The sequence below is a fragment of the Hordeum vulgare genome, chromosome 3H, assembly GCF_904849725.1.
Source record: "Hordeum vulgare subsp. vulgare chromosome 3H, MorexV3_pseudomolecules_assembly, whole genome shotgun sequence".
Lineage (NCBI taxonomy): Eukaryota > Viridiplantae > Streptophyta > Magnoliopsida > Poales > Poaceae > Hordeum > Hordeum vulgare.
Genome location: NC_058520.1, coordinates 539,230,190 through 539,237,161, shown reverse-complemented (window position 1 = coordinate 539,237,161; position 6,972 = coordinate 539,230,190).

The window sequence follows — 6,972 nt, the reverse complement described above, 5'->3', positions numbered from 1 at the left end:
TTTTGCAAATCAATACTTGTGATGATATTTTTACTTGTGGCTTGATGGAAGTGCTTATGGTGTGCTTTGTGTTTGTATCGGTAGATCATCCGGAGTGCGAAGCGTGTTAATTAGAGACGCTTGAGCAAGACAACTATCATCAAGGCAAGTCATCTTGGATCATGTTATTTCACCTATGTTTTCGATGCATGGTAGATCACCTTTCCTTGCCCAAATTGCATGCTGCCTAGGTACTTGGAAACTTAGTATAAGTTGTAGTATCATGTGGTAGGAACACAACACCCCCGATACTTGGCCCCGGGACGACAATTTCTTAATGCTATGCTTGAGTAGACGGGTTATCGGTTGAGTGTATGCCACGAGTGATGCGAGGTTGATATAATAATCAAGACCGGACTAAGACAAGATTTTCAAGACCTCGGACGCAATGCAACTCTGGGTGAAGGACGGTTGATCGGCTCCCTGGAGAACCCAGTGGATGCCCGGGATGCTGGAGAGGCCATGTCATCCTGCGGAAAGCTTCACCCAGGCTCGAAGAGATGGACGGAGACTTCAAGACTCAAGGCTTACCTGCACAGCCACAAGTCATTATGGGCTCTGGCTTGGTTGGACAACGTGGCGACTCTGGACAGGCGGTGCTAGCAGATGTAGAAGAACGGTAGGAATGGATGGGCACCGACAGGGATTCAGAGGGACCCGTTGAAAGACCATGTTTTGATCATCCGGTCTTCAAACACCCTGAAGTGCGAGGACAAACCCGGAGGCGATCAAATCTTGTGGGGAACGTGTGCAAAACTCTGCAGAGTGCCCAACCTGATCGATTAGCCGTGTCCACGGTCATGGACAACTTGAGCCGAAGGCATTGAATTTCCCCTGAACTCTCGACACAACTTAATAATGATGTGGGTGTTAACAACTATTCGGGTACGAGAATTGGTTGGCGGAACCATCTCGTTAACAACAAACAATGTAGTAATATTTTGCTTTCAACCCCTCTTGTTGTAGGATAAAACTGGCTTTATGCAAAACTTAGCCCCATCGGCCAAAAATGCATGTAGAGATAGTTGAATATTATTTTACTCCTCTCTTTGATGACTTGTCGGCATATTCAATATGCTGACCTACACGGCTGCAACGTATCATGTTGCAGAGTACTTTTCCGACCAGGAGTGAGGCTACGATCTACGCTCAGCGACATGCCCTTGGAGTCGGATGGACTCGTCTACTTGATGCTTCCGCTTAGTCTTCGTTAGATATCTCAAGAGTTGGCCTTCAGCCACTTTATTGTAATCCTTTATTGTAATAAAGTACTCTTTATGAGATTTCGGTTAATAAAGCTGTGTGATTGAACTCTTGGATATATACATTATGTACTGTGTGTGTACCAGCATGATCTTGGGATGGTACACAAACACCAGAGGCTTGACTCGTCTTGAGTCGGGTCGCTACAGAAATGGTATCAGAGCACACGCTGACCTTAGGACGTAACCTCTAGGAATGGAAAAGCCTTAGGAAGAAAACTATTTTCTCTTATGTCTATAAATCTTCTATTTCCTCTTCTGATCATTTCTGACTTCTCTCCGATTTTCCAATGTTTAGATGGCCACCTTCACCCCTGTTAAGTTCACGGAGTTTTGCCAGCCCGACGCCACTATGCCGTTCGGAAAGGAGCTGGTGCAGATCACCAAGGATTTGAGGATTGCTCTGCCGACTATCACAGGGAAGCCAACTTCATCTTACCCGGAGGATTCATGCTACAGGATCGAGGTGCATATTCCCGGAAGGACATTCCAGCCGCGCACTGAGCCGATGGATTTCAAGTTCATCGCACCCAACTGGATTCTCGGAAGGGACATGGTGACCCATTGTGCACTTGGACGTATCAAGGAAGAATACAAAGGCTGCCCTATTTCTCCAGACCTATTCACCGTATCCCGGAGAAACGAAGACGGAGAAATCATCTCAACCAAGACCAAGGACGCTCTCTTGTCTTATGCCCAGACCTTGGAGAAGTACAGCGGGACTCTGGAGCATCACGTGATCAAGGACGCCAGGAAGATCAAGCAACTGTCACTCCGCGAGCTTGAACTCGAAGAAGCAGCCCGGGAAGCCCACTATGAGCATGAGCTGGAAGTGAAGGACTTTCTGGAGCGGATCGAGAAGCTGAAGACTCGAGTTGCATACCTGGAGGAGGAACTGGACATGGGCGAGAACCTTCATCCCGAAGGAGACGTAGCCCCCTTGATCAGCAACGACGAGGACTATGAAGAAAGCTCCACCGAAGGACCCACCACCATGCTATTCTGAGGAGAACACTTAGACTAGACCACCAAATTTACTTTATCGTTTTACGTTTTAGGCCGATGTTTAGGATTATCGAATTTTGTATCCCCGTGTGAACCTTTGTGATGATATTGAATGAAATGTGTGGTGTGATACTTGTGTGTTGCATTCATATGGGTAGTGTAATCCCTCTTAGACCATTGTTCTATGCTAATCTCACCCCTCCACAAACATCAGATGCCTCCGAGACGCGCCCCTGAGTCCAACTTTCCGCCGGAACTCACCCAGTTGATCCAGCAACAAAACACCCTGATGCAGCTGATCATCCAGAACCAGAACAATAACAACAACCGTCACCCACCCCAGGCTGACAATCTCACCCGTTTCCTGAGGTTGAACCCTCCAACTTTCTCCAGTAGCATTGAGCCCATTGTGGCAGATGATTGGCTCCGCAAGATGGAGCGTGAATTTATCACTGCTGGTTGTTCTGAAGCTGAGAAGGTGCGCTTTGCCGCGCATCACCTTGAAGGCCCTGCAGCTGCTTGGTGGGAGAACTACACTACCACTTATCCCATTGCTGGAGTCACTTGGGAACAATTCAAGCAAGCCTTCCGCACCGCACATGTCTCAGCTGGTGCAATGAGTCTGAAGAAGCGTGAGTTTCGCAACTTACGCCAAGGGAATCGCTCTGTGGCCCAGTACGTTGATGAATTCAGCATGCTCGCCCGTTATGCACCTGGAGACGTGGCCGATGATGCGGCCAAGCAGGAAAAGTTCTTGGAAGGACTGAATGATGAGCTGAGCATTCAGTTGACGGTAGCCACCTTCAACAACTACCAGGAGCTGGTTGATAAGGCCCTCATCTTGGAGGGGAAACACCAGCAGATGGAGAACCGCAAGCGTAAGTATGGGGTTGGAAAGTTCAACTCCGGCACTCAGCAGAAGCCTCGCTACACCCCTTATCCAGGGAATACCGGGACTGGATCCAGTAAGTTTGGAGGACACGTTCAGCATAACCACCCAGTGGACAACCATGGAGGCCACAACCATGGAGGAAATGGGAATCACCCCAACAACAGCAACTTCAAGAATGGCGGTACTGGCACTCAGCAGCATTCAGCTCCAGCTCAGAAGGATCTGACTCACATCACTTGTTTCAAGTGTCAGAAGACGGGACACTATGCCACTGATTGTCCCCAGAACAAGCAAGGAAATGGAAACGGCAACGGCAACTCTGCAGCAAAGAAGCCCAATCCTTTTCCTCGAGCTCAGGTGAACCACCTTGACGTTGAAGAGGTCTATGATCACCCCGATACTGTGGTTGGTAAGTTTTTGCTAAATTCACATCCAGTATTGGTACTTTTTGATTCTGGTGCAACGCATTCATTCATATCAAGGGTAGTTGTGGAAAAGTATAGGTTGCCAACTAGAACCCTCAGCCAACCTATTAAGGTCAGTTCCCCACGAGGCATGATGACAGCCGGGATAGGATGCCATGCTTTGAGTCTCAACATCGGGAACCATAATATTCCCACCGACCTCATCGTATTAGAGTCCCACGGATTCGATGTAATCCTAGGCATGGATTGGTTGGCCAAGTATGAAGGGAATATCGATTGTGCCCTTAAGTCTATTTTTCTCACCACCCCCGAGCAGAAACGGATTAAGTACGTGTCTCAGCGCCCGACACGGAGTAAGCGAGTAAACTCTCTCACGGGAGTAGTCCAGGAGGAAGTACCGGTCGTACAGGAGTATCCAGATGTATTTCTGGAGGAATTGTCGGGCATGCCACCCGATAGAGAAATTGAGTTCTTGATTGAGCTATTACCCGGAACAGCCCCGATATCCAAGAGACCTTATCGGATGCCCGCAAATGACTTGATAGAAATCAAGAAGCAAATTAAGGAGTTATTGGACAAAGGGTATATTCGCCCAAGTTCTTCACCTTGGGGAGCCCCAGTGCTCTTGGTTGAAAAGAAGGACAAGTCCTTGAGAATGGTTGTCGATTATCGTGCATTGAACGATGTGACCATCAAGAACAAGTACCCCTTGCCGATGATCAACGATCTGTTTGATCAGTTAGTTGGAGCTCGCGTATTCTCAAAGATCGATCTTCGATCCGGGTATCACCAGTTGAAGATTCGTGAACAGGATATACCCAAGACAGCCTTTACCACTCGGTACGGTTTGTATGAGTACACGGTCATGTCATTTGGACTGACTAATGCTCTGGCATATTTTATGAATCTGATGAACAAGGTATTTATGGAATACTTGGACAAGTTTGTCGTGGTGTTCATCGATGACATACTGATATTCTCCAAGAACGAAGAGGAACACAAGGAACATCTGCGTCTAGTTGTGGAGAAGCTTCGAGAGCATAAGCTATATGCAAAGTTTAGCAAATGTGAGTTTTGGTTGAAGGAAGTCGGATTTCTCGGACACGTCATCTCAGGAGAAGGAATAGCAGTGGACCCTGCCAAGGTCGCAGCAGTCACCGAATGGGTAGCACCCACTTCAGTCAAGGAGATCCGCAGTTTCCTCGGACTTGCCGGATATAACCGAAGGTTCATTGAGAATTTCTCAAAGATTGCCAAGCCCATGACAGAGTTGTTGAAGAAGGAATCCAAGTATATTTGGACTGAGGAATGTGAAAGCAGTTTTCAAGAGCTGAAGAAACGTCTTGTTACAGCCCCAGTGCTGATATTACCGAACATTCGGAAGGATTTCCAGGTTTACTGTGACGCTTCTCGTCAAGGACTTGGAGGAGTACTCATGCAAGAAGGCAAAGTTGTATCCTATGCATCCAGACAGCTCAGACCTCATGAGTTGAATTATGCCACACATGACTTGGAACTAGCAGCTGTAGTGCACGCTCTCAAGACCTGGAGACATTTCCTGATCGGAAATAGTTGTGATGTTTACACTGATCACAAGAGCCTGGAATATATCTTCACACAGAAGGAGTTGAACCTTAGACAGAGGCGATGGCTAGAGTTGATCAAGGACTATGACATGCGATTGCATTATCACCTAGGCAAGGCAAATGTTGTAGCCGATGCGTTGAGCCGCAAGAGTTATGTGAACACGCTCACAGCTGGAGGATTACCCCAGGAGTTAGTCGATGACCTCCGAGAGCTCAAATTGGAGATGGTTCCAAGAGGATTTGTTGCCACTCTAGAAATTCAGTCCACATTGACAGAAAAGATCCGCGAAGCACAGAAATCAGACAAGGAGATAGCTGAGATTAAGCAGAAAATAGAAGACGGGAAAGCTAAAGGTTTTCGTGAGGATGAACACGGAACTTTATGGTTTGAGGATCGCATCTATGTGCCCAATGATCCCGAACTCAGGAAGTTGATACTTCAGGAGGCTCATGATTCCCCGTACTCGATACACCCGGGTAACACCAAGATGTATCTGGATCTGAAAGAAAGTTTCTGGTGGACAGGATTGAAGAAAGACATTGCCGAGTACGTAGAAATATGCGATGTTTGTCAGCGAGTAAAAGCCGAGCATCAGAAGCCAGCAGGTTTGATCCAACCTCTGCCGATACCCGAATGGAAATGGGAAAAGCTTGGTATGGACTTCATCATAGGATGACCTCGGACCCGTTCTGGCTATGATTCTATTTGGGTTGTGGTCGATCGTTTGACCAAGGTAGCTCACTTCATTCCGGTGAAGACTACTTACACGAGTGCCAAGTTGGCCAAGATATATATGACGAGGATCATATGTGTGCACGGAGTACCGAAGAGCATTGTGTACGATAGAGGGACTCAGTTCACATCAAAATTTTGGCACCAACTGCATGAAACCTTGGGAACAAGATTGGAGTTTAGTATAGCTTTTCACCCGCAGACAGATGGACAGACCGAGAGAGTTAATCAGATTCTAGAGGACAGGTTGAGAGCTTGCGCACTATACTATGGGTCTAGTTGGGATGACAATTTACCGTATGCCGAGTTCTCATACAACAACAGCTACCAGACCAGTCTAAAGATGGCCCCTCTCGAAGCTCTATACGGAAGGAGGTGCAGAACGCCGTTGATGTGGGATGGAGTTGGAGACCGACAACTTTTTGGTCCCGACCTTATCCGAGATTCTGAAGAGAAGGTCAAGCTTATTCGTGACCGACTCAAGATAGCTCAGTCCAGGCAGAAGAGTTATGCCGACAGCAAAGGCAAGGAAGTAACGTACGAAGTGGGAGACCGAGCATATCTTCGGGTGTCTCCACTTCGAGGAATCAAGAGATTCGGTGTGAAAGGAAAATTAGCACCTCGTTTCATTGGCCCCTACAAAATTCTTGAACGTAGAGGCGAAGTTGCTTACAAACTGGAACTAACGGAAGGATTGTCCGGAGTTCATGATGTCTTCCATGTTTCCCAGTTGAAGAAATGCCACGCTGAGATGGCCGATGTTCCATTGAGAGATACAATGCCCCTAGAGGCCATACAGCTTGACAGTGATCTGACGTATGAGGAGAAACCCGTCCGGATTCTCGAGACTACCAACAGAGTTACCCGCAGCAAGATCATCAAGTTCTCCAAGGTGTTGTGGAGCCACCACACCGAGGAAGAAGCCACGTGGGAACGAGAAGAGGATCTTCGTCGAGACAACCCGCACCTATTTTCTAGCCAACCCGAATCTCGAGGGCGAGATTCATCTTAAGGTGGGTAGGTTTGTAAC